Below are 26,833 nucleotides of genomic sequence, written 5' to 3' on the forward strand. Positions count from 1 at the left end.
TACAAGTAACAGATTCGAGGTTCTTTACCAGTTCTTGAAATGAATTGAAGGAAAACTTCTTATTATCTTCTTATAGAGATTTAATACTGTCCTCTGTGGATGCTCTCAGTGAAGAAGCTTCCCTTTGCTCCTGTTTTTCAGAAGGAGATTCTCTAGTGTTTGGCATCACTTTCGAAATACAAGAAGGGCAGTTAGGAAATTTGCTTGGGACTACATTTTCTCGGAGTTGTGGTTCGCTTAGTGGTGCGGTTAACGTAGCCCCAGTTTTCCAGTCTACTGCTTGTGTTTCCCACAATATATCGCCTTCGCAGAAGTGCAAATGGCAGACCTGCGAAGTGAAAAATAATATACTGCACGCATGTCGCTGAAACTTTTACTGATACTCAAACTTCAACTGTCATATACTTTCGTCCATAAGTACGGCTTAAAATGAAAGGTACTCACCACAGAATGCTTGATTAACGAAGTTCTCTCTTTTGATCGCAGATAACCATTTCCTTCGCATATTCTCATCGGCTGGAAATTTAAAAATGTAAACATTCTTCTTCTCATCGTAATTACCGTCACAACCAGGAACACAATACTTATTCACCATGGTGATGATCTCTTCTGAACTGCTATAGGCAGTATACACTTAAAAGCACAGAAAAGCAAACGATTCCACGACGGAATTCAACTCACTAACACTACAGCTCCGAAACAGTTATTTACATGGCTCCACATAACATTTCTACAGCCATCTAGGTTGCGCTGATACGGGTAGGTGACACTGGCCTTATACCTGAAGTTGATGACGTCACTTACCTGCTGGCAGAGAGTTGTAAAGCCTTGTGATTTAGGTGGTGTTGCATTAGCACGGAAATTTTCTCTCAGTTTTATCAAATTTGTAACTTGTAATTTGGAATAATTGTAATTTATTATTTGATTGTTTTAGACCTCTGTTCATTTTTTGAATTGCGTAAGCTTGTAATTATTAGCATGTTTTGTTCCTATACAATATTATAATTTGTATCTATTACCATCTGTAAGTAAGTGTACTGTCCTCATATATAATTACGACTCGTTATCTTGTTTACTGGATCAAAGAGACACGAATAAATAAATAAATAAAACACTAAATACCATTTTCTACATTTATACTCTGCAAACCATAGTGAGGTGAATGGAGGAGGAGGATATTAGTGTTTAACGTCCCGTCGACAACGAGGTCATTAGAGACGGAGCGCAAGCTCGGGTGAGGGAAGGATGGGGAAGGAAATCGGCCGTGCCCTTTCAAAGAAACCATCCCGGCATTTGCCTGAAGCGATTTAGGGAAATCACGGAAAACCTAAATCAGGATGGCCGGAGACGGGATTGAACCGTCGTCGTCCCGAATGCGAGTCCAGTGTGCTAACCACTGCGCCACCTCGCTCGGTGAGGTGAATGGCTGAGGGTACGTTCCACTGTACCAATTATTAGAGGTTCTTCCTATACCATTCAGTTATGGAGAGCAGGAAGAATGATTGTTTGAATGCCTCTGCGCGTGCAGTAATTATTCTAATCTTATGATCTTATCTTCGCGATTCCTAGGTGAGCGACAAGTTGGGGGTTGTAGTATATTTCTAGAGCAGCCATTTAATTTCGAATAAATAACAATGAAGTTTCATTCCATCCTGTCTCATTTCTTTCCGTTGTCGGCTTATGTGAATGCATCATTTTAAATGTATTGTGGAATGTTTTCTAGTCCCGTTTTGTCGTGTCAGGTTGGAATCGAGCACAATCGATTTGACAGTATCTCGAGTAGTACAAATCGTAGTCAAGTAAGAGAATGAATATCTTCAACTTGTCGTGCTGAGAACCTGTCCGTGGTTGTTTGTTTGTAAACATATAATTGGCCACCAATTGTGTAAACAGACGTTCTTTAGTCATGTGAGATCGGTGTCAAATTTAGTGAAATTTTATAATGACTTTATTAGAAGTGTGAAAAATCTCTGTCAATACATTGATTTGCAATGCCTGAGAAAGTAGTTATGCGTTTTTGAAATTGTCCACCACGTATATGACTCAGATTTCAAATATGAAGTACGAAGTGATATATAAATATTGACTTTTAAAGCCGTGTAAGTATCAGAGTGTTTAATGGTTTGTATCCAACTTGTATTTTTATGTTACGTTTGTTATATACAACATAATTATTGAACCGATAATTTCGCTCATAAATTACTGTAATTTTCAACTCGTACTTTCAGTTTTATAGATAAAGTGAGTCAGAAATATCATCCAGCGGTTATTAATTTTTTGTGCTTTCCACTGTCCGTGGATGAGTCAAACATGTCATATATAATTCATGAGTGCAACATTATTAAACATATGTGTCAAAGTATATTTAGTTAGTTAATTTCTTGTTCTGCTTATCATTTTCACGCTAAATCGTAATGATGTGGAACGAGTCATTTTACAGGCGTGAGTTACTAATTCCTGTCCACTGCCACTTGCCCATTATAGTAATAGAAATTCTTCTGCAGAATAGAAATGTCCATGCTGTATTTTGAGACATTAAAGTATTTTGAACGTCATAGATGTTCGTGCTTTACATTACTCACAAATTACTTATCACTATGAAATATTCATTGCCACCAAAGTAGCAAAAAGAGATAACTTTTTATGCTAGATTGGAGTTGGTCGTGAAATATGTTCACTTATTTACCGTGACTCTTTTGCTTATTTTATTCATTAATAATGGTATTATAATTATCTTTTGATCTGTCGTTGTATACATGGAAGCCTGAGTAGTAAAGTTGCCCACTTTACCATAAGAAAGAGATGCATTTCATACATCTGTAATGCAAATAATGTTAGTATTTTAGGTCCTTAAAATATTTTTTTTTTTTTTTAAGTTTCTTTGTGGATATGATAACTTTTCTTATTTGTTTATAAAACTCTTTATACAGACCCACATGCTTTATCACTCCTGATTGGTATTTTTTCTAAATTACTATTTCTATATCATATCAGCCAGTTTTGGTCACATATTGGACCTTGACATCCCAGATTTCTTTGATGATTAATATTGATAATACCTAGCGCTTACCAAATACTGCAATTTCTTACAGCTTTTGACCAAGCCAGTGTTTTGATTGTGTGTTTCAAAATATGAAAAGTAATGTTCAGTGTCCCATAGTTTTTAAGAAAAATTTAAGTGTAACTTAAGGGTTATTGATGCTATAGAGATGACTGCGTTGTCACTTTAAGAGTTCTCAGAGTGTACTTTTATTTTACAATAAAAGATGTTATATGGTTCAAAATGATTAAATGAAGAGACAGGTCAATGGGGGACATTCTTGGATCTCATGGAATATTCAATTTTGGATGTAGGGGAATAACAGTTGTAGAGAGAGACCAACGACTGACTACAGTAAGCAGGTTCAAATAGACAACACCCCTCCTTCTGGACACCTCCTGGTTGTATTGATCACCGTTTTCTCATTCAGCATGGTTGCTGCCACCTTTTTTCTGCTTAGAATGGTATTAGTCCATCTGCGTATGGTGGTCTCACTGCCATGCTCTTCTGCAGCCCTAATCATGGTTTCAAAGGTCATCTTGCTAAAAGCCCCCCCCCCCCACCCCAATATCCAGGAAGATGCAGAAAGCTATTTCCTGAAAGTATAGAGCTTTTTCCGCCTGGTGAGTGGGTGAAGTGCTGTATCACTTGATTTCCCTGGTTGATGTTAGTGTCAGCTTACTTGTAGAGGAATCTTAGCTGGCCTCTTCTTCCTACCATGCACACTAATCAGTTTTTGTAATGCCCCTGTCTATATAGGAGTCTGATTAAATCCTCCTTTGCTTGTTGCAGTGGAACTGTAAAGATACCATCTGGGCCTGGCAACTTGAGCAGTTGAAACATTCCCACCACCCTCTGGATTTTTTGTAAGTCAGCGCATTCTATGGCAGATTCCCAATTTTCCCTGTGGTTACTTGTAAACAAGTGTCTCTCTGGGACAGACTCGTGCTCCGTTTTATCTGACAGAGTGCACTGAGGGAAGTGAGTTTTGAGGAGCACATCCAGCATCTCACTCGCTGTCCTTGTATTCTCACCATCCTCCTTCATTAACATACTTCCTGGATTAGTTGCTGTTCTAGTGAGGATCTTATGAACTTTAGCACAAGCAGCTGTACCTTCCACTTCCTCATAGAATGCATTCCAGCAAAATAGCTTTTCCAGCAAAATAGCTTTGCTTGCTTTATTGCAAGTTTTTGTTTCACAAGGGCCTCCTGATATTTTAGCCTATGTCCTTTTTCCCGTGCAAGGTTAAACAGGCTTCTTACTCACTTACTTTGCACTTCCGGATTCGTGTTTGTGCACTTGTCAATGATTGGGCAGTTTTCTAAGTATGAGGTCATAACGGCAGCTGTCACTACATGAGCCATTTCCTCAAAATCTACCGGGTTCCTTGTTGAAGTTCTGACTTCAGGTAAGCGTGAGTTATGTCTTTCCTCTATGAGTGTGTGTCTGTTTTCCTTGGATTCTTTTAGGCCTTGGCCTGTTCAACCTCAAACTTAATATACCCATGGTCAGATAAGGATGGCTCCATTGCCACAGACTATTGTTTGATGTAACTACCCATCATTGTGGGTCTAAATTACTTCTTCCCTTCTTATATTCCTGGAGGTAGGTTCCTTACTGTAATTCAAGCTTTCCAGACTATTTTCTAGTACAAATTTGAGTAGGTCCTTATCTCTGCCATTGTTGTTGCTGCTTCCCTGCACTAGACTGTGGGCGTTGTCATCACAACTAACCAGCAGTTGTTCATTCTGCTGTGACCAACTGCTCTATTTACCAGTCTCCTCACTTCCTGGAGAGGAGTAGTACAGTCACCATAAGGAAGGTAAGCTAAGGCTAATACAATTTCGCTCATGCTTTCTTCCTCACATTATTTGATGCTTATGGTCACTTAAGTCCCTGAAACAGAAGTCCGCGATTGGCATGAATGAAATTACATTCTTAACATAAATACGTGTTGAAGCTTGAACTGCCCCCCCCCCCCCCCCCATAATAGATGGGGTTCCTGGATCAGTGCCACATCCACTTTATGTCTTCCCAGAAGATGACTCAGGGTGGCCGTTGCCCCATTACTGTGTTGCAGTTTTACCCTGTAACACTTGCAGCCTCCAACTTGCTGTCATGGTCACTTCTGATGTCTTTGATTAGCCTGGCAGCAACCAACCTGTGAGAACCCTAAGTACAATTTCATGTCTTGTTCTCACATTGCTGCCAAGGATTTTTCACTGACTTCCATCACAAGAGTTTGGCTGTCCGGTACAACCTTTTGGTTGATTACCCTCCAATCCTCTGTCAAGGATTTAAGGTTCTGTGCTCTTATTTTCTCAAACAAAGTCTTTGGAGGAGAATCCTTGAGAATTTTCGGTACAAAAATTGATGCCTTTGTAGCCTTGAACAGATTGTCCACTGTCTTGACCAGCAGCTTCACCACCTCCCGCAGAGATATCTTGGGCACCATCTCCTTAAGCTATTCCACAGTTACCATCTCCTCACAGACAAAGATAAGAGCACCTGTGTCCAGGTAGAGCCTCCTGAATTTGGGTTTTGGACTCTTTGCCCCCACCCCTCTCCCCTATCTGATTAGTCTCTTCACTCCAAGACAGTCTTTTTTTGGGGGGGGGAGGGGAGGCTTAGGGCAAAGACTTTTTAGTTCCCTCCATTTATTTTCCCAAAAGGATGTCTTACTGTGAACAGTCATGGAATGCATAATACATGTATGTGTATTTATCACCAAAATGTAAAGGTGATGATGTGTGCTGCTCATGTAAAAGGACCATACACTGAACTTTCAGAAAAATCCTTTTTGTAATCTGAAAAACGAGGAGTGCATGCTGCATCACTGTACTCCGGGTCCTTAAGAATATGAACTCTATAACTTTTTACTAGAGCTGGAATCCTTACAAGATTCTCAAATTTATCTTCAAGCAATGGATCCCAGTAGGTTGAGCTATGTTGGACACATTAATGAAGACATTCAGTGAATTTATTGAGTATCTCATGCAAAAGCTTCAAACCTTGACACAACACCATCACATATTAAAATCTCAGAGGCACTACTTAAAATTTACCAAGGAACACTCTCTGATACTTCATGCAACATTATAATACATTTTGCACAAAACTATACATGCAATACAAGAATTTCACTTACAGAACATTCATGTCACCCTTCATCATTTTGCTGTGTTCTTTAAAACAGGGGATTGCTGTGTCATGTAAGTGATTGTTTGTAGCATGATACAACCACATTCTATTGTTGTTGTTGTTGTGGTCTTCAGTCCAGAGATTGGTTTGATGCAGCTCTCCGTGCTACTCTATCCTGTGCAAGCTTCTTCATCTCCCAGTACCTACTGCAACCCACATCCTTCTGAATCTGCTTAGTGTATTCATCTCTTGGTCTCCCTCTGCGATTTTTACCCTCCACACTGCCCACCAATACTAAATTGGTGATCCCCTGATTCCTCAGAACATGTCCGGCCAATCGATCCCTTCTTCTAGTCAAGTTGTGCCACAAAATTCTCTTCTCCCCAATTCTATTCAATACCTCCTCATTAGTTATGTGGTCTACCCATCTAATCATCAGCAGTTTTCTGTAGCACCACATTTCAAAAGCTTCTATTCTCTTCTTGTCTGAACTATTTATTGTCCATGTTTCACTTCCATACATGGCTACACTCCGCACAAATAGTTTCAGAAACGACTTCCTGATATTTAAATCTATACTCGATGTTAACAAATTGCTCTTCATTAGAAACACTTTCCTTGCCATTGCCAGTCTACATTTTATATCCTCTCTACTTCAACCATCATCAGTTATTTTTCTCCCCAAATAGCAAAACTCATCTACTGCTTTAAATGTGTCATTTCCTAATCTAATTCCCTCAGCATCACCTGATTTAATTTGACTACATTCCATTATCCTCGTTTTGCTTTTGTTGATGATCATCTTATTTCCTCCTTCCAAGACACTGTCCATTCCATTCAACTGCTCTTCTGGGTCCTTTGCTGTCTCTGACAGAATTACAATGTCATCGGCGAACCTCAAAGTTTTTGAAACTTCCTTTCAGATTAAAACTGTGTGCTGGACTGAGACTCGAACTGGGGACCTTTGCCTTTCGCGGGCAAGTGCTCTGCCATCTGAGCTACCCAAGCACGACTCATGCCCCCTCCTCACAGCTTTACTTCCACCAGTACCTCGTCTCCTACTTTCCAAACTTCACAGAAGCTCTCCTGCGAATGGGACGTGAGTCGTGCTTAGGTAGCTCAGATGGTAGAGCACTTGCCCACGAAAGCAAAGGTCCTGAGCTCGAGTTTCGGTCCGGCACACAGTTTTAATCTGCCAGGAAGTTTCACATCATGCAGAGTGAAAATCTCATTCTCAGAGTTTTTATTTCTTCTCTGTGAATTTTAAATCCTACTCCAAATTTTTCTTTTGTTTCCTTTACTGCTTGCTCAGTACACAGATTGAATAACATTGGGGATAGACTAGGAAAACCTCTCTCACCAGTATACTGGAACAGTTACCATGCATCCAACTTGTTAATTACTTCAGTGATGGCAGCTCTGCACAATATAAAAACTTTTTAAATTTGTACCATCACGAGCAAGATCATGGGGTAACTGAAATATCAAACTTTTTGCCAATAGTCAGGGCAAAAATGCATGTGGTGTAGTTTGTGGCACTGTTAAACATTTAGCAACAAGAGAGAGTTTACAGAATCCTTATGACAGTCACATTTTCAGTCCAAAAGATCTGTTTACATTTGCCGAAACTCAAATTTCAGGAAAATAAACATTTTATGTTATGACAGAGGAGGTAACAAAATCCACAGACATGTTACAAAAATCACATGACACTGGTTCTACCATTCCTGGGAGAAGAGTCAATCTTTTTTTTATTTTTATTTTTTAACCAATGGTGGCTTGTAAAAAATTCCAGAGACTATTGAAGAACCCAGAGATACAAAGGTCAAATTCAATAAACCAAGTGGACCTTTCTCAGATTATTAGTGGCCGCAGCATGCTGAAGTTTGCTGGATCCTTCATGAAAACATTTTTAATGATGTTGCCTGCTCCTGGCACAAGCACACGTCTCTTATATACTTGTGGATCAGACACAGTATTCTTGATTGATGACTTGCTTTAAAGAATGAACAGTTTTTAGAATGTTACAAATGTATTTTATGCAAATTGGAGATTATTTACTGTACACTTGCTAAGAGTCACAAAACAAAATGAAGATACTTTTTTATGTTCTTTAAGTTTTAATTCACTGAACAGAACACACTCCCTTCTAAAAAAATAAAATAAAAAAGTGGATAAGACTTTCATTCCAGATTTGTAACTGGACTCGCATTCGGGAGGACGACGGTTCAATCCCGTCTCCAGCCATCCTGATTTAGGTTTTCCGTGATTTCCCGAAATCGTTTCAGGCAAATGCTGGGATGGTTCCTTTGAAAGGGCACGGCCGATTTCCTTCCCAATCCTTCCCTAACCCGAACTTGCGCTCCGTCTCTAATGACCTCGTTGTCGACGGGACGTTAAACACAAACCACCACCACCAGATTTGTAAATATTTGTATCTGAAAATTTCGACACTTTAATACTTTTATATCATAGTCAATCCTCTTATCTTCCCAACAACACAAAACTGAATAAAATTGATTCATAAACAAAGAAGTTACAGTAGTTACAAACTTTTAACCAACTTTTCCTACCAATGCCAATTTATGAAAAAGACCCACATTTCAAAATGGTCTCCTGACTTGTTTTGATCAGATAATTTAGAAAAATTATCTTATCCCTCTTTCACTATGTACCGTATTTACTCGAATCTAAGCCGCACTTTTTTTCTGGTTTTTGTAATCCAAAAAACCGCCTGCGGCTTAGAATCGAGTGCAAAGTAAGCGGAAGTTCTGAAAAATGTTGGTAGGTGCCGCCACAACTAACTTCTGTCGTCGAATATATGTAGCGCTACGCAGGCATGCTTCACAGGCACAAAGACAAATACTGGCACCAAAACCTCTGCGTCAGTAAATAAATAAAAAAAAGGTGGAAGACGAGCTTTTTTTTCTCCGCCCCGAGTTTCGACCACTGCATTTTCATACATTATCCGACGAAGTAAATACAAATTCCGTATTGTTTCTCTTCGAACGTAGCAGCATTTCAATGTACTACGAAAATCCGACTGGCAAGACTGTTTGGGATATTTGTCAATATGGCCAACTCTGCTTTCTGAATTTTTTCCTAACTGTGAGAAGAAATGGTTGCTAATAGGAACTTTTATGAATTGTGAATCACATGCAGTATTCTCTTCACCATAAGAATAATACGAATATAAACATTTTGCCATGTATTCTTTCGTGTTTGCTGGTATCTCATTTAAATCTTGTCCGCCTAATAAACTACGAAACTAGAGTGACACAACAGCAGACGCGGAAGAATATACATACCATGTCATGTTTATATTCGTATTATTCTTATGCCTAATAGTGATACAGTCAGAAATGAAGCACGGCAATTGACTAGATTTTTAAATCTAAGATGACTCTAATTTCTGTGCATAATGTAATGTACTAAAGAGGCGTCTGCAAAGATTTTCAAACGGAAAAAATTTTCGCTAAATTCTCGTTCAGAACATCTTCTATCATACGCAGTCTATTATTTGGTTCTTGTTGATCATTATCAAAGAAAGCAGCAGTGTAAGTAGCAACGAATAGCAGTCTCTTGCCATTGTTTCGCTAATGAGACGATTTTTTTCTCTCTCTCTCTCTCTCTCTCTCAATTTTTTTTTTTTTTTTTTTTTTTTAAGGCGGCGGTAGCGTGCACAAAAGCAAGTCATGCCGCAAGCGGCGACAGGCCGTAAACCCTCGGTTTCAGAATGCGACAAACAATGCATGATACAGTACAGTAATGCATTTTCAGCTTTGAGTGACGGAAACATCTATAACAAAGAGAACTGCACTTGTCAGATCAAAGAAAAATAAGCAATCAATTCAAACCAGACGAAGCATGTGAAAAAGGAAGGGCACCTGTATAAATACGGACGGAGCGCCTGACGCATAACAACGGCTACCTGGTAAAGCTTAACTGCTAAGCTTACGACTCGAACCAAACTACTACAGCTGTATCGTCATTCATTCAACCTAAATTGTGTATCATATTACAATGGACCAACTTTGTTTCGATTTGGAAGTGCGGCCTAAAACTTTTCTTTCCCCTTGAATTTCGAGTCTCAGATTTCAGGTGCGGCTTAGATTCAGGAAATTTTTTTTCCTCGATTTCGAGTCTCATTTTTCAGGTGCGGCTTAGATTCGAGTGCGGCTTAAATTCGAGTTAATACGGTACTTTCATACACCAATTTATCACAAACATCTGTGACACGAGGGCAACAAAATTTCCTTATTTTGGGTGATTTTAAATGAAATGAGCCAGTTACTGCATTATGTTAGTGTTTCCTAAGTATTATTGCAGCAGTCATGTTAGCAAGTCATAAATATTATTTTAGCAGTCATGTTAGCATGTCATAAATGTTATTTCAGTGTTCATGTTAGCACATTGTGAGTACTTTCTCAGCCATCTGTTTGTCATATGTTCAGCCATTTCTTCCTCATATCAGTGTAATGTTGCTAATATAAGGGAAAAAATTTTAAAGCAATGCACTATACATGGGTATTTTATTGCAATTGAATCAACTGTTTTGTCGTATAAGATCCGAGGAGTGTGGTCTTTCTAATGGTGAATGCGTAATCATAGCTGTTCCAATAATGACGTTTAAAATGGAAATGGGAAAGAAGGAAGGGTCTTGCCTTGAGATTATGTGAATATGGACAGAGGGAAAGATAGATTTGGTGCCTAAAAAGGGAAATATGAAAGGAAAAAGATCAGAAATGCTGTGGCCAAAGAAAGCAGGAAGATAGCCTCAGAGACAAATGCCTGTTCCTCCCACCCCAGGATCCCTCCCTGACAGTACTTCACTGGTGGGCTAGAGAAAAGAGGTGTTCATCAGTCCTACAGAATGGACACCACTGGCTTCGTCCCCACATGCCCGAAAAATTTGCCCTTCTGTTGTGAGCAAATGTGAATTATGTATCCTCCTCTGCAGTTGTCTCTTGGAATTTTTTCTCAGCATATGCATACGTATGTTCCTCTTTGCCAAGCACTGTCACATGTCAGCAATGCCATAATTACAAATGAACTTGTATTTTTAATTTGGAACATTTATGAAGAACACCATGTCCCAATGCTACATGCTTTAGTAATCAAATACATTTGTTTGATGATTTAAGACAAAAAAATATGTGAACAAGATACAAATTCAGTGTCTTACCCTGTACTGTGTATATGAACTCAGTGAAGTGAGTGATCCTAAAGGCAAAAATTAGGTTGGTGCATAAGTTTGTAGCATTTTTCTATCACATGTTGGTATTCCAGTTGCTACAGGTTTACTTATCGATTGTCGTTTTTTATTTGTAGTTCATTGTTACTATTTGAGTTTACATATTGTCATTTTGTCATTCGGAGATAATGACTGGAACTGCGGACACTAGAAAATAGAGTGCCAAGTGGATAAATCAGAACATTCTGACAGATTTTTGTGTTTGGGTTCAGTAGAGGGGTGGCAGCAGAGGAGGCAGCCAGAAACATTTGTGCCAAGTATGGTAATAATTCTGTTGAACAGAGCATGGCAAGAAAATGGTTTTCTCATTTTAAGGACGATTGTTTTGACATTAGTGACTCCATGTTCCGGAAGACCTTTGATGTTTGATGAAGATCATTTAAACGCTTTAATTCATAATAATCCACGTCAGTGTACTCGAGAAGTGGCAAAAGTGATTAACTGTGATCATTCCACCATCATGAGACATATGCGTGCATCGGAGAAGGTTCAAAAATTGAGTGTATGAGTACCACATGCTCTAAACCAAAATCACAAAAATCAGCGGGTGGCCATATGTGCACCTCTGCTCATGAACAACACTGGCCATCCTATCCTGTATCATTACTGGTAATGAGAAATGGTATCTTTATGCTAACATATGGAAAACAAAGGAATTATTGAGCCCAAACAAATCAATAATTCCCCGTGCAAAGACCTGCATGCATCCACAAAAGATAATGTTATGCATCTGGTGGAATAGCGATGATGTGATGTACTACGAATTGCTTCCATGAGGTATAACCATCACTGCTGACATTTTATTGTCAGCAACTGAGATGTCTTGCAGACACAATCCAAGAACAACAATCAGGAAGACTGTGTGAAATGATTCTACTCCATGATAATATATGCCATATTGTGCTCTACTGACAAAAGCACTTACGGGAGTTGGGTTGGGAGGTCATTTTGCACCCACACTATTCACCTAAACTTGTGCCCTCAAATTTTCACCTTTTCCACACACTATCAAACAGCCCTCAAAGAACTTCCTTCCTTGATGAAAATGCACTCAGACAAGATTTGACGAGTGCTTCGCCCCAAAACCGCATGACCTCCACAGTCACAGAATTGAGAAGTTAACCTATCATTGGATAAGTGCTGTAAATAGTGAAGGAGAATATATTATTGATGACTAAATTCTCTGTTATGTGTATCTGTTGTGCTTATTAAACTTATGGAAAAACACTATGGAGTTCTGTACCAACATAATACAAAATGCTGAAGCAGGTGCACCATGACATTGTTATCTCGCTGAAGGCTCAGAAAACCATGAACAGCTTCACCAATGACACTTTCAGGTGCATTGCAGCTGAGGCCTTATGCAGTAAAGCAAGCACTTAGCTATATAAATGGTGTTTGGTTAAGAAATACATGATCTTCAGTATGAACAAAAGAAAGTTGCCAGAAGCCAGGTGTACTGTGATCACGACCTATTGCTCATCAGGTACTCTGTGGGTATGCAGATTAGACTGATACTGAATCTATCACCCCAGATCATATAAAATGATAGACTACCCCCATGAAGTTAATAGCCTACTTGAAAATTCCACTGCCACGCATATCAGAAAACATTACTGGATAAGTTCCTGAACTTGTCAGGGGCCGCACCCATTGCTTATGGTTAGAGGACCTTGGCATTTCAATTGAATAATTGACTTCAATGGTTTCTGAATGACAGAGTTTGGTCTGTAAATTAATGTTTGTTCAAACAAGTCTCTAAAACTTACTCATGGCATATAAACAATATTATGTAAAGGATGGTTGCTACTTGACCATACACCAAAGATGCTGAGCCACAGATAGGCACAACAAAAAGACTGTCGCTAAAAGAGCTTTCGGTCCACTGTCTCTGGCAGCTGGAGCCAGACTGTGTGTGTGTGTGTGTGTGTGTGTGTGTGTGTGTGTGTGTGTGTAAAACAGTCTTTTTGTTGTGCCTATCTGCGACTCAGCATTTCCGCTATATGGTGAGTAGCAACTATCCTTTTCATAATATGGTTACAGTCCATCCTGGATTTTCCATTGTTTGATTTATTTCATGACACATAAATGTATAAGTTGTAAAACAATTTGAGAATGAATTTACATAATTAAAACAGAAAAATGACAAGAAAACGAATAGTTGCTAGGGTCGCCACCAGCATGATGCTGGGCAATTACAGTTGAGATGATGCCCAGACACAATGGACACAAATTATGCTTTCAGCCATGATTGCAAAACTTTAAAATTACAGAAGAATAGGTATGAATTTGAACAGAGCATACACCAGAGCAGTGAATAAAGGAAGAATCAGAAAGAAACATATCTAGGCAGGTGAGCTCCAATGAATTAACTCAATAGTGAAATAAACACAAGTGGTTACAAGAAAAATCCTCTTTGAAGCAAGAATTAGATTGCAGAAAAACTTGCATACTAGTGCATAAGGCTCATAGATCAAGTTAACAAGACTAATAAATGGAAACCAGGAAAGAAGTCTTCTTTCTTCAATATATCGCGATTTCCAAAATACAGAGTGGACGTTGCAAATGTGTTCTCACCACGACGGTCATTGAGGTGGTTGCCAACAAGTCGGGGTGCGCCGAACTGTGGCAGCTGCTAACTATTGCTGGGCTGAGCCGATGTGATGTGATTGCAGGTCGTCTTCCAATCGGGATCTGGAAGCCTGTTCCTTAGCTTCCACCAGAAAGTTAAAATGTATCTGCCAATGAGACACGTCTTTTTGGAAAAGGGTTGCAAGTATTGCTCCATTCCCACAACTAGACTTGTTTGTAAGAAATTCTGAAAATTTTGCTGGGTTTTGCGCAGCGTTTCCACGGGAAGAGCAAAGTTTGGAAATTTGCAGACATGCAACTGGCTACATACTTGGCTTCAGGAAATATATCTGGAGGCTAGGGATGGAAAAAAATCAACCAGGTAGAACTGATATCAGTATTTTTGTTCTGAATAATTGGCATTTTTCAGTATTTGTTTGGTCTCAGTCATCACATTTGCTTTTTATTTTTTACTAATAACCAAGTAAAAAACCTAAGTATCAATTAGCCGTAGAAGTGGTAAAATTTTTTAAAAATATCTTTAAAAAAACAAGTAATTTTTATTTGTTTAATTTTCATTGCTTTGAAATAATTCTTTTTATACAAAATGGGAAACGGTGACAGTAATGTACCTGTTACCATGTTGTTTGGCCTATTGGAACTAAGCATGTACATTCCGTGTATGAGACTTGCCCCATCTGGTCTGTATGATAGTTTCTCACTGTTGTCATTGGACATTACTTATGTTACTGAATGGCACCATTCCTAGTCTGGGAATGTTATACAGAGTGTGGAATCAATGAAGAATCAGAAAGAAACATCTCTAGGCGGGTGAGCTCCAATGAATTAACTCAATTGTGAAATAAACACAAGTGGTTACAAGAAAATCCCCTTTGAAGCAAGCAAGAATTTCTTTATGGATAGAAACAATGTACTTGCGACATCTTATAAGGAGAAAAAGTAAAACTTAACATTCATTTATAGTTTACAATAGAAATAGAAACTAGCTCATCTATTATCTGTGTCTACATAATATGTCTTTATCTGGTTGTATGTCTTGAAAACAGGAAAATTAACTTGAAAAGTAGAGTACCTCATCCTCAGTTTTCAACCTTTAGCAATGAGTATTCATAATACCCAAATAGTGGTATGATTCTCAGTTACAATAGGATTCTTGAGCTGAGTTTTAGAAAATTAGAATCAAGAGGAGAATACTAATGATTTTTAGGAGTATCCAACCACATATCACTTTTTGAGAAAAGCAGCAAATAGTGGACAGGCTGTTTTCTTTTATTTGCTTATTTAATTCAGTGTTTTTACTTTATGTATCTTGAAAATGAGGGAGTCAAAATGCTGGCAGCTCTTCCAGAATGTGTGAAAGTTCATCTTGTTTTTGTACCAGTGAAAATGGAGTTCCCCTGGTCAAGAGCAGATGTATTTAATGGAAGAAACTACTACAAGAATGAAATGTTAGAGGGGTGGGTTACTTATATTGCTGCATTCCCGTAGTCACTCATGTAAACAATACCCAGTACAGGTAGAAAGTCGACAAATAAAACTGAATTGGAAAGTAAATGGAGCAAGAGAGTCTCATATGCAAATTCAGTATGAAACCAGGGTAAAATGTCAGGAGAAAGTCCTGAAACAGGCTGCCACCTCACATCACACAGTACTCTGATCCAGAAGTGTTTCCAGGAGAGGTTTCAATAAGAAACATGGTGAGGCCTTTCCAAGAACAATTTCTATCAACTGACAATCAATGAGGAAAGAAAATAAACTAGGAAAGTTTAAAAACACAATAAGAAAAGGAAAGAACACAGAGAGAGCATCTGTTGTATCTCCTTGAAATTTCCATTTACTGAAATTACAAGATTTCTGTACACAGTAACTTTAAATTCTTACATCAAAATGATCAAACAAAACATAAAAATTGCTTCAGATTACCACACATTCATCCCAAAGATTATGAATTAACTCAAAGTTATGAGCATTTACATAAAAAAAAATCTCTAATGAAAGAAGAGCACAAAACAAAATTGAAATATTTATATACCAAAATCTTACAAACTCTCAACTGTGTCAAAGTGTGAAAAGGTGCCTCTAAGTACATGTGCATGTTGTGTACAACAAAATATGATCTGTAATAAATGGTGTGCTCAGTCATGGGTGTGTATGTTAAAACAAAATGAAATTACAAAACATGAAATGACTTAAATAACGTATAAAAATTGTGAGACACATGAAAGTCAGCACATTTACAAATGGCAAACATGTACACTTGATGTGACATGTTTCACTGAACATAAAATGGGTTTATGAGCACATTTTTAGAAGTGGATGAAATCGTATGAAGAGACAAAGTAATACCTTCGTTATCGGTACTAAAATATCAGTTAAGTGTAACAAAAGTGAGGCAATAAGCAGCAACAAAAATACAGCATCAAGACTGGCAGTGAGGTCCAACATTTAGCACAGGAATGCTTTGAAAAACAGATCATAGAACACCATATGTTCCTTTAATTGTTTTATTAAAGGAACAAAAAACTATAAAGCCTTCCAGTGACGTCCAATTTTAATCTTTAAAAGTTATGTGGCTGTGTTTGAAGATAGACACATGATTGATCTGAATGAGTTAGCACTACATATGCACACTTCTTTGATTTTGACTTTTAATTGAATATTCTAGTCACAATTTGTGGGACTGTGCGAGCGGCTGAGGACATCTGACAGGAGCATCTGGCAACACCAACTGGAACACCAAGGCCTGTCATCTTCTTGGCAGATTTGATTGTGGCAGCTTAGGTATGAGGGCAGTTGTATAGTCTGGTAATAGTGTAACATGGGACAGAAATGCCAGGTTTGATATTAGGCTGGTTAATTGCCAACCAAGTGCATGATTGTGCTACAATCTGTGTGATTACTGCTGCAAGACCTCACTAGGAAATAACAACCTGGGTTGCTTTCGTGGCAAACCAGACATCAAAGAGGAATTCTCTTACTAGAACAAACAATCAAACTTTGTTACGTGCTTCACCATTGTGCACGATGAGTAGCACGGAAAGTGCTTCTCTGTCTGTGAGGAAAGGGCATGCATGCAACTTCAGTGATGATGGTGACATTTACACTTTTTGTGGAGACATCAGGAATATTCAACAGCGGCTGTACGAATGTCCTGCCTACAGCAGGTCATGTACATCATGGCCAAATGCCCCGTATGAAGACATGTGCTGCTGAGCCTGCTATGTGGGCCAGGACCAAGAGAGCAATGCCTCTTTGGAAGCGGGCAGTCAGCACATTGTTGGAGACCAGTTGGTCCTCCTTTTGTGAAGACAGATCCCTCATTTTGTGTTGTGATACCACCATTGTTTGTGAGTGCGGTACTCGTGCTACTTTCCTCTGACTATACACTTACACAAACTGACAACCATCATGCCATTGATGTCTTACAAAAATATAGTATACATCCTACTGAAAATCATCCAACCAATGATCTTCACAAGAAGAAAATTAACAAATTGGTCTTTATAATTGCTATCATATTGTTTAGTTCAAAGAAAAGATAAATGAACAAAAAAAAAAATTAAACTGTACAATCTCTGTGACCTATTCAACAAGAATTGAATTTATCAGGAAAATCAATTTGATGGCAAAGCAGAATTTATGGCACCACCATTGGGTGTTGGCATTAATGGAGCTTACATAAACTATTTACAGAATGCTGTGAGTTAAGGTGAACTTTAGAGAATATGAGAATTTATAAATATAACACTATGAGAAAAATAAATTTTACAACTTAAACAGGACACACACAAAGAAGTGAAAGGAATAAAAAAAGAGAACATGTGGAAAAGAAACTAATCTCAATGACTCATCTGTACATCCACGCACATGTTTATTGTTGTGTAACGCAGGGTTTGTGTAATTAGTCGCACACAGTAATAGCACCCCTCTGTTCATGCCATTAAATCTAAGTTAATTGCGTCATTCCTGAAGCAAGCATGCATAACAATGTGTACTACTTATCTTAAAGTAAACAAACTATTTACAACAGTGCTCACGTGCGTCACTACTAAATATGCACAGAAAAACATTGAATATTAGTCCCTTGATATTTCTCAAGCTCATTGCTTTGTGGCTTTCCCCTCGACTGTTGCACTATATTGGCTGACCAATCGTGATTATTTACTATTCACTTATCATACTATGTTGTTGTGAGGAACACCAACCCGGCTTTGCTGGGGTCTTTCTTTTACCTGAAAGTATCTCCAGTAATGTGGGGCTGCATATCATCCTGTAACGAATTACTAAAACATAACTTGGAAGAAAATAATGAAAAAAAGGTTTAGTTGCATCATCTAACTAATAGTATACCTTATTCCCAGGTGTTGTTCCTAATGTCTGTTGCCGATAGCATTAATGAACTCTTAATCATTTCGCCTGTGCAGCAGGCTCAGACAGCCACAGAATAAACACCAAATCCCTTAATGGGTCCCTAACTTTCTTAAAAATTGCTGGCAGTCCCAGTGCACTGCAGTGTGGATGTCACAAAACATATCTTAGTGGTCCAGGTATGTTCTGACATGGGCAAAAATCAGCCCTAACTCTTTGTGATGGTTGGCATCATCTTCAACATGGACACACACACACACACACACACACACACAATCTTCCTTATATGTCATCTACGATGGTGATCAAACTACAACTTTCTTCCCCTATTAAATGCTCCAGTTGACTTCATCCACTCCTGCTTATCCAGCTTGACAGAAACATACTTTTTTTTGCCTTATTATGCAGGGTGAAACTTGTGGCATGCTGCAATATTTGTAGTGTGGGTGTATGTCATGTGGATACTGACCCCAAAAGTACTTCCTATCTCACCCTTCATTAAAGGAAAATGCATGCACCTGTGCGCCATCTCAAATGCCTCTTACCTCTTTAAATAAAAATATCACCATAATTATCCGCTAGACAGTGTAGCATGTAAGACATTGCCAAAAGACCCTATCATTTATCCGCCCCCCCCCCTCTCCCCATCCCCGTCCCCTTATCAAGATTGCTACATAAGCGGACTGTAAGACTATCACAACAAGAGAACACAAATACTACACATAATGATTTAACTGAATATGCATTGAAAATGGAATCTACAGAAAGAGGCATTATGAAACAAATAAAACGTGAATTGTTCTAAAATGTTTTCTTACAAAAACTTACTTATTTTCTAGGTAGCCACAGCACACAGCTTCCTATGTATTAAAAGCACGAGCTACCTGCTCCAGGTAGGGTTTGACACCCACTACATGATGGTGCCTATAGATTTTCCCTGTTGTGATGGATTCTATTTCTAAGAAATTTCAATGCAAAATCCTTCTCACATGTAACTGACCCACAAACAGGGAAAGAAACATCTGGCCTGTTTCCGCTATTTGTTAGATAGCCTGTGTGCACTGACAAGAACTTTGTCCCCACATGGAAGACCATGGCATGTGTTCTGCTATCAGATGCGATATATCACTCACTGTATGATATCTTAGTGGTCCAGGTATGTTCTGACATGGGCAAAAATCAGCCCTAACTCTTTGTGATGGTTGGCATCATCTTCAACATGGACACACACACACACACACACACACACAATCTTCCTTATATGTCATCTACGATGGTGATCAAACTACAACTTTCTTCCCCTATTAAATGCTCCAGTTGACTTCATCCACTCCTGCTTATCCAGCTTGACAGAAACATACTTTTTTTTGCCTTATTATGCAGGGTGAAACTTGTGGCATGCTGCAATATTTGTAGTGTGGGTGTATGTCATGTGGATACTGACCCCAAAAGTACTTCCTATCTCACCCTTCATTAAAGGAAAATGCATGCACCTGTGCGCCATCTCAAATGCCTCTTACCTCTTTAAATAAAAATATCACCATAATTATCCGCTAGACAGTGTAGCATGTAAGACATTGCCAAAAGACCCTATCATTTATCCGCCCCCCCCTCTCCCCATCCCCGTCCCCTTATCAAGATTGCTACATAAGCGGACTGTAAGACTATCACAACAAGAGAACACAAATACTACACATAATGATTTAACTGAATATGCATTGAAAATGGAATCTACAGAAAGAGGCATTATGAAACAAATAAAACGTGAATTGTTCTAAAATGTTTTCTTACAAAAACTTACTTATTTTCTAGGTAGCCACAGCACACAGCTTCCTATGTATTAAAAGCACGAGCTACCTGCTCCAGGTAGGGTTTGACACCCACTACATGATGGTGCCTATAGATTTTCCCTGTTGTGATGGATTCTATTTCTAAGAAATTTCAATGCAAAATCCTTCTCACATGTAACTGACCCACAAACAGGGAAAGAAACATCTGGCCTGTTTCCGCTATTTGTTAGATAGCCTGTGTGCACTGACAAGAACTTTGTCCCCACATGGAAGACCATGGCATGTGTTCTGCTATCAGATGCGATATATCACTCACTGTATGATTTCCTGGTGCTGTAATTTCGATGTTGTTGTTGTTGTGGTCTTCAGTCCAGAGACTGGTTTGATGCAGCTCTCCATGCTACTCTATCCTGTGCAAGCTTCTTCATCTCCCAGTACTTACTGCAACCTACATCCTTTCTCAATCTGCTTAATGTATTAATCTCTTGGTCTCCTCTACGATTTTTACCCTCCACGCTGCCCTCCAATACAAAATTGGTGATCCCTTGATGCCTCAGAATATGCCCTACCAACCGATCCCTTCTTCTAGTCAAGATGCGCCATAAATTTCTCTTCTCTCCAATTCTATTCAATACCTCCTCATTATTTATGTGATCTACCCATCTAATCTTCAGCATTCTTCTGTAGCACCACATTTTGAAAGCTTCTATTCTCTTCTTGGCTAAACTATTTATCGTCCTTGTTTCACTTCCATACATGGCTACACTCCACACAAATAGTTTCAGAAACGACTTCCTGATATTTAAATCTATACTCGATGTTAACAAATTGCTCTTCTTTAGAAACACTTTCCTTGCCATTGCCAGTCTACATTTTATATCCTCTCTACTTTGACCTTCATCAGTTATTTTGCTCCCCAAATAGCAAAACTCCTTTACTACCTTAAGTGTCTCATTTCCTAATCTAATTCCCAGAGCATCACCCGATTTAATTCGACTACAGTCCATTATCCTCATTTTGCTTTTGTTGATGTTCATCTTATATCCTCCTTTCAAGACACTGTCCATTCCGTTCAGCTGCTCTTCTAGGTAATTTCCATTGCGGCCGGAAATCAATCACTACACTGATCTTATTCAGAGGCACTTGGCTTCGCAAAACCTTGATCAGTGGCAGCATAGTGTCAGAGTGCGAGAGTTCATTGATAACTTTCTGGAAATTGCGTAAGAACACATGCCAAATTTTTTATACTGTGATGTCTCAACTGTTCCCCCCCCCCCCCCTCTGCCCCCCCTCTCCAAATTGATCCGCCAAAAATTGTGGCCCATTATTTGAAATTATTCTGCAAACCAGTCTTACCTATTTGAGGAAATGCTTTTCAAATACGCTCAGAATGCTCTTCCCCATTGCTCTTTTGAACGGTGTGAGCACAGTGTAGTTGGAGATCAGTTCAGTCATTATAAGCAAATAGTAGTAGCCTCAGCTCGACCTTGGGAGCGGGCTAAGGAAGTCAGTTGTGGCCTTTCCTGCAATTTTAATGGGACGATAGGGAAAAGGATTGGTTGATTTGAGGTTGATGGCAGTTTTGCCTTCCGGCAATCCTTGCGTGTCACAAGTATCTTGCAAATCTGCCACTGCATATTCTTAAAATGGCATGTCATTTTCAGTTTGAAAAAAACTTTTTTTGCACCAAAATGTGTATAGCTCTGGTACACGAACAAAACCAGTTTCTCAGTAAGTGTGTCTGGGATCAACCATTGGGTGTCTGTTGTCCTGTGCCTAAATAGCATCCTTTTTCTGATGAGGTAGAACTGTCTCACCCCTGGGTTGTCTCACTAAGACTAACACCATTTCATTCCCTGCAATGCAGGATCCTTGTCTTGTTCAGCGAAGATGTCAGTTAGTGAAGCTGTCGCATGTTTCTCAGAAACAAATTTTTTTGAGATGGTACAAGCTAAAGTAGTTCTCTTCAAGATCCTCCTTCACACCTTCTGTTAGGTCCACAGAGGAGCATGAAAAAGCACCTGCAATGATGTTGGAACTGCAAGGACATATTGTATTGATAAATCAAGTTCCTGGAGCAAAAGCAGACATTGTACCAGTGTACCATGCATAAGGTTCATAAGTAAAAGCTGCAGAATCTTGTGATCCATTGGAATGGTGATTTTCCTGCCAAATAAAAAGAATCTGAACTTCTGGAAATCCCAGATGATGGCCAGGACTGCCACCTCTGTGACGGAGTAGTTTCGTTCAGATTTCTTTAATGTGCGGCTACCACGCACAATGGTCTTGTGCATGAGTGACCGTCTTGCACCATCTCCCAAAACAGAACCACCCCAAGCCCTGTTAATGCACTGTCCATTACTGTGCAGAAATCAGCAGGGCAGCTGTGCAGGTATTGATGCCAATACTAGAGCTGATTTTAATGCTTGATGTTTCTGTTTGATTGTCCCAGGTCCAAGCTGCTGCTCTATTCATGAGTTCACAAAGGCATGGTGTAGCTATGCTTTTGGCCAAGATAATACCTAGATATCCTGTCAGTTGTTTTTTTGTAGGGGGCTGCGGAAAATGTCGTATGGCCTGTATTTTTGCAAGGTCAGGTGAGATCCCATTCTTGGAGATAATGTGGCAAAGGAATTTCATCTCTTGCACCCCAAATTTGGATTTCTGCAAGTTCACCATAAACTCAGTTGTACAGAGTGCAATCAGTAGGTGGCAGAGCACAACATTGTGGTTCCCCAATGTGCTTTCCGGTGTCAAGATTTCGTCTACATAATGCGTGACATACTTGCATAACGACTCATCTAGCACATGATCTGGGGTTCTGATGAAGGCTGCAGAGGAAATGGTAAGCCTGAACAGCAAACACTAAAAACCCTAACAGTGACCGAACACAAGTAAGGCTGTAATGTTGAAGGACGGATCAAATTCTATTTGCCAGTAGCTCTATCTCAAGTCAAGTGAAGAGGACACTTGTGCTCCATGAATCGTGCAGGAGCTTTTCAATATTTTCTAGTCCGTTGGTTCCCGGTTTTATTATGCACTGAAGAGCCAAAGAAAGTGGTACACCTGCCTAATATCGTGGAGGGCCCCTGCGAGCACGCAGAAGTGCCGCAATACAATGTGGCATGGACTCGACTTATGTCTGAAAGATTAGATTAGATTAATACTAGTTCCATGGATCATGAATACGATATTTCGTAATGATGTGGAACGAGTCAAATTTTCCAATACATGACATAATTAAGTTAATTTAACAACCTAATTAAGTTAATATAACAACTTTTTTATTTTTTGTTTTATTTTTAATTTTTTTATAATTTTTTTGTTTGTTTTTTTCTTTTTTTTCTTAATTTATATCTAAAAATTCCTCTATGAAGTAGAAGGAGTTGTCATTCAGAAATTCTTTTAATTTCTTCTTAAATACTTGTTAGTTATCTGTCAGACTTTTGATACTATTTGGTAAGTGACCAAAGACTTTAGTGGCAGTATAATTCACCCCTTTCTCTGCCAAAGTTAGATTTAATCTTGAATAGTGAAGATTATCCTTTCTCCTAGTATTGTAGTTATGCACACTGCTATTAGTTTTGAATTGGGTTTGGTTGTTAATAACAAATTTCATAAGAGAGTATATATACTGAGAAGCTACTGTGAATATCCCTAGATCCTTAAATAAATGTCTGCAGGATGATGTTGAGTGGACTCCAGCTATTATTCTGATTACATGCTTTTGTGCAATAAATACTTTATTCCTCAGTGATGAATTACCCCAAAATATGATGCCATATGCAAGCAATGAGTGAAAATAGGCATAGTAAGCTAATTTACTAAGATGTTTATCACCATAATTTGCAATGACCCTTATTGCATAAGTAGCTGAACTCAGACTTTTCAGCAGATCATCAATGTGTTTCTTCCAATTTAATCTCTCATCAGTGGACACACCTAAAAATTTTGCATATTCTACCTTAGCTATATGCTTCTGATTAAGGTCTGTATTTATTAATGGCATCATACCATTTACTGTACGGAACTGTATGCACTGTGTCTTATCAAAATTCAGTGAGAGTCCGTTTACAAGGAACCACTCATTAATTTTCTGAAAGACATTATTGACAATTTCATCGATTAATTCTTGTTTGTCAGGTGTGATTACTATACTTGTATCATCAGCAAAGAGAACTAACTTTGCCTCTTCATGAATATAGAATGGCAAGTCATTAATATACGAGGGCAGTTCAATAAGTAATGCAACACATTTTTTTTCTCGGCCAATTTTGGTTGAAAAAACCGGAAATTTCTTGTGGAATATTTTCAAACATTCCCGCTTCGTCTCGTATAGTTTCATTGACTTCCGACAGGTGGCAGCGCTGTACGGAGCTGTTAAAATGGCGTCTGTAACGGATGTGCGTTGCAAACAACGGGCAGTGATCGAGTTTCTTTTGGCGGAAAACCAGGGCATCTCAGATATTCATAGGCGCTTGCAGAATGTCTACGGTGATCTGGCAGTGGACAAAAGCACGGTGAGTCGTTGGGCAAAGCGTGTGTCATCATCGCCGCAAGGTCAAGCAAGACTGTCTGATCTCCCGCGTGCGGGCCGGCCGTGCACAGCTGTCACTCCTGCAATGGCGGAGCGTGCGAACACACTCGTTCGAGATGATCGACGGATCACCATCAAACAACTCAGTGCTCAACTTGACATCTCTGTTGGTAGTGCTGTCGCAATTGTTCACCAGTTGGGATATTCAAAGGTTTGTTCCCGCTGGGTCCCTCGTTGTCTAACTGAACACCATAAAGAGCAAAGGAGAACCATCTGTGCGGAATTGCTTGCTCGTCATGTGGCTGAGGGTGACAATTTCTTGTCAAAGATTGTTACAGGCGATGAAACATGGGTTCATCACTTCGAACCTGAAACAAAACGGCAATCAATGGAGTGGCGCCACACCCACTCCCCTACCAAGAAAAAGTTTAAAGCCATACCCTCAGCCGGTAAAGTCATGGTTACAGTCTTCTGGGACGCTGAAGGGGTTATTCTGTTCGATGTCCTTCCCCATGGTCAAACGATCAACTGTGAAGTGTATTGTGCTACTCTTCAGATATTGAAGAAACGACTTCAGCGTGTTCGTAGGCACAAAAATCTGAACGAACTTCTCCTTCTTCATGACAACGCAAGACCTCACACAAGTCTTCGCACCCGAGAGGAGCTCACAAAACTTCAGTGGACTGTTCTTTCTCATGCATCCTACAGCCCCGATCTCGCACCGTCGGATTTCCATATGTTTGGCCCAATGAAGGACGCAATCCGTGAGAGGCACCACGCGGATGATGAAGAAGTTATTGATGCAGTACGACGTTGGCTCCGACATCGACCTGTGGAATGGTACCGTGCAGGCATACAGGCCCTCATTTTAAGGTGGTGTAAGGCCGTAGCATTGAATGGAGATTACGTTGAAAAATAGTGTTGTGTAGCTAAAAGATTGGGGAATAACTTGGTGTATTTCAATGCTGAATAAAACAACCACTGTTTCAGAAAAAAAAAGTGTTGCATTACTTATTGAACTGCCCTCGTATATTAAGAACAACAAAGGACCCAAGACCGACCCTTGTGGAACACCATTCTTGATAGTTCCCCAGTTTGAGGAATGTGCTGATCTTTGCATATTATGAGAACTGCTTATTTCAACTTTCTGCACTCTTCCAGTTAGGTACAAATTAAACCATTTGTGCACTGTGCCACTCATGCCACAATACTTGAGCTTGTCTAGCAGAATTTCATGATTTACACGAGCAAAAGCCTTTGAGAGATCACAAAAAATCCCAATGGGTAGTGTTCGGTTACTCAGATCATTCAAAATTTGATTGGTGAAAGCATATATGGCATTTTCTGTTGAAAAACCTTTCTGGAAACCAAACTGACATTTTGTTAGTACTTCATTTTTACAGATATGTGAAGCTACTCTTGAATACATTACTTTCTCAAAAATTTTGGATAAAGCTGTTAGAAGGGAGATTGGATGGTAATTGTTGGCATTAGATCTATCCCCGTTTTTATGCAAAGGTATAACAATAGCATATTTCAGTCTATCAGGAAAAATGCCCTGTTCCAGAGAGCTATTACACAGGTGGCTGAGAATCTTACTTATTTGTTGAGAACAAGCTTTTAGTATTTTGCTGGAAATGCCATCAATTACATGTGAGTTTTTACTTTTAAGCAAGTTTATTATATCCCTAATTTCAGAGGGAGAAGTGGGTGAGATTTCAATTGTATCAAATTGCCTAGGTATGGCCTCTTCCATTAACTGCCTAGCATCTTCTAATGAACACCTGGATCCTACTATATCCACAACATTTAGAAAATGGTTATTAAAAATATTTTCAACTTCTGACTTTTTGTTCGTAAAGTTTTCATTCAATTTGATAGTAATACTGTCTTCCTGTGCTCTTGGTTGACCTGTTTCTCTTTTAATAATATTCCAAATTGTTTTAATTTTATTATCAGAGTTGCTGATTTCAGACATGATACACATACTTCTGGATTTTTTAATAACTTTTCTTAATATAGCACAGTAGTTTTTATAATGTTTGATAGTTTCTGGGTCACTACTCTCTCTTGCTGTCAGATACATTTCTCTTTTCCGGTTACAAGAT

The 26,833-nt window shown here is 39.0% G+C and overlaps 1 protein-coding gene across 2 annotated transcripts in view; it reads left to right on the forward strand.

The window, feature by feature from the left end:
• Window positions 1-1,833: 1,833 nt before the first annotated feature.
• LOC126482651 (PC4 and SFRS1-interacting protein-like) overlaps window positions 1,834-26,833 on the forward strand; it is a 43,595-nt gene continuing 18,595 nt past the window's right edge. The window contains exons 1-2 of one of the 2 annotated variants that reach the window (XM_050106552.1): window positions 1,834-2,099; window positions 3,833-3,906. The gene's annotated coding sequence lies outside the window, so the exon portion shown is untranslated. The remainder of the gene's footprint in view (window positions 2,100-3,832; window positions 3,907-26,833) is intronic. The other variant, XM_050106551.1, reaches the window with a different exon arrangement.

The sequence above is a fragment of the Schistocerca serialis genome, chromosome 1 (genome assembly GCF_023864345.2).
Source record: "Schistocerca serialis cubense isolate TAMUIC-IGC-003099 chromosome 1, iqSchSeri2.2, whole genome shotgun sequence".
Lineage (NCBI taxonomy): Eukaryota > Metazoa > Arthropoda > Insecta > Orthoptera > Acrididae > Schistocerca > Schistocerca serialis.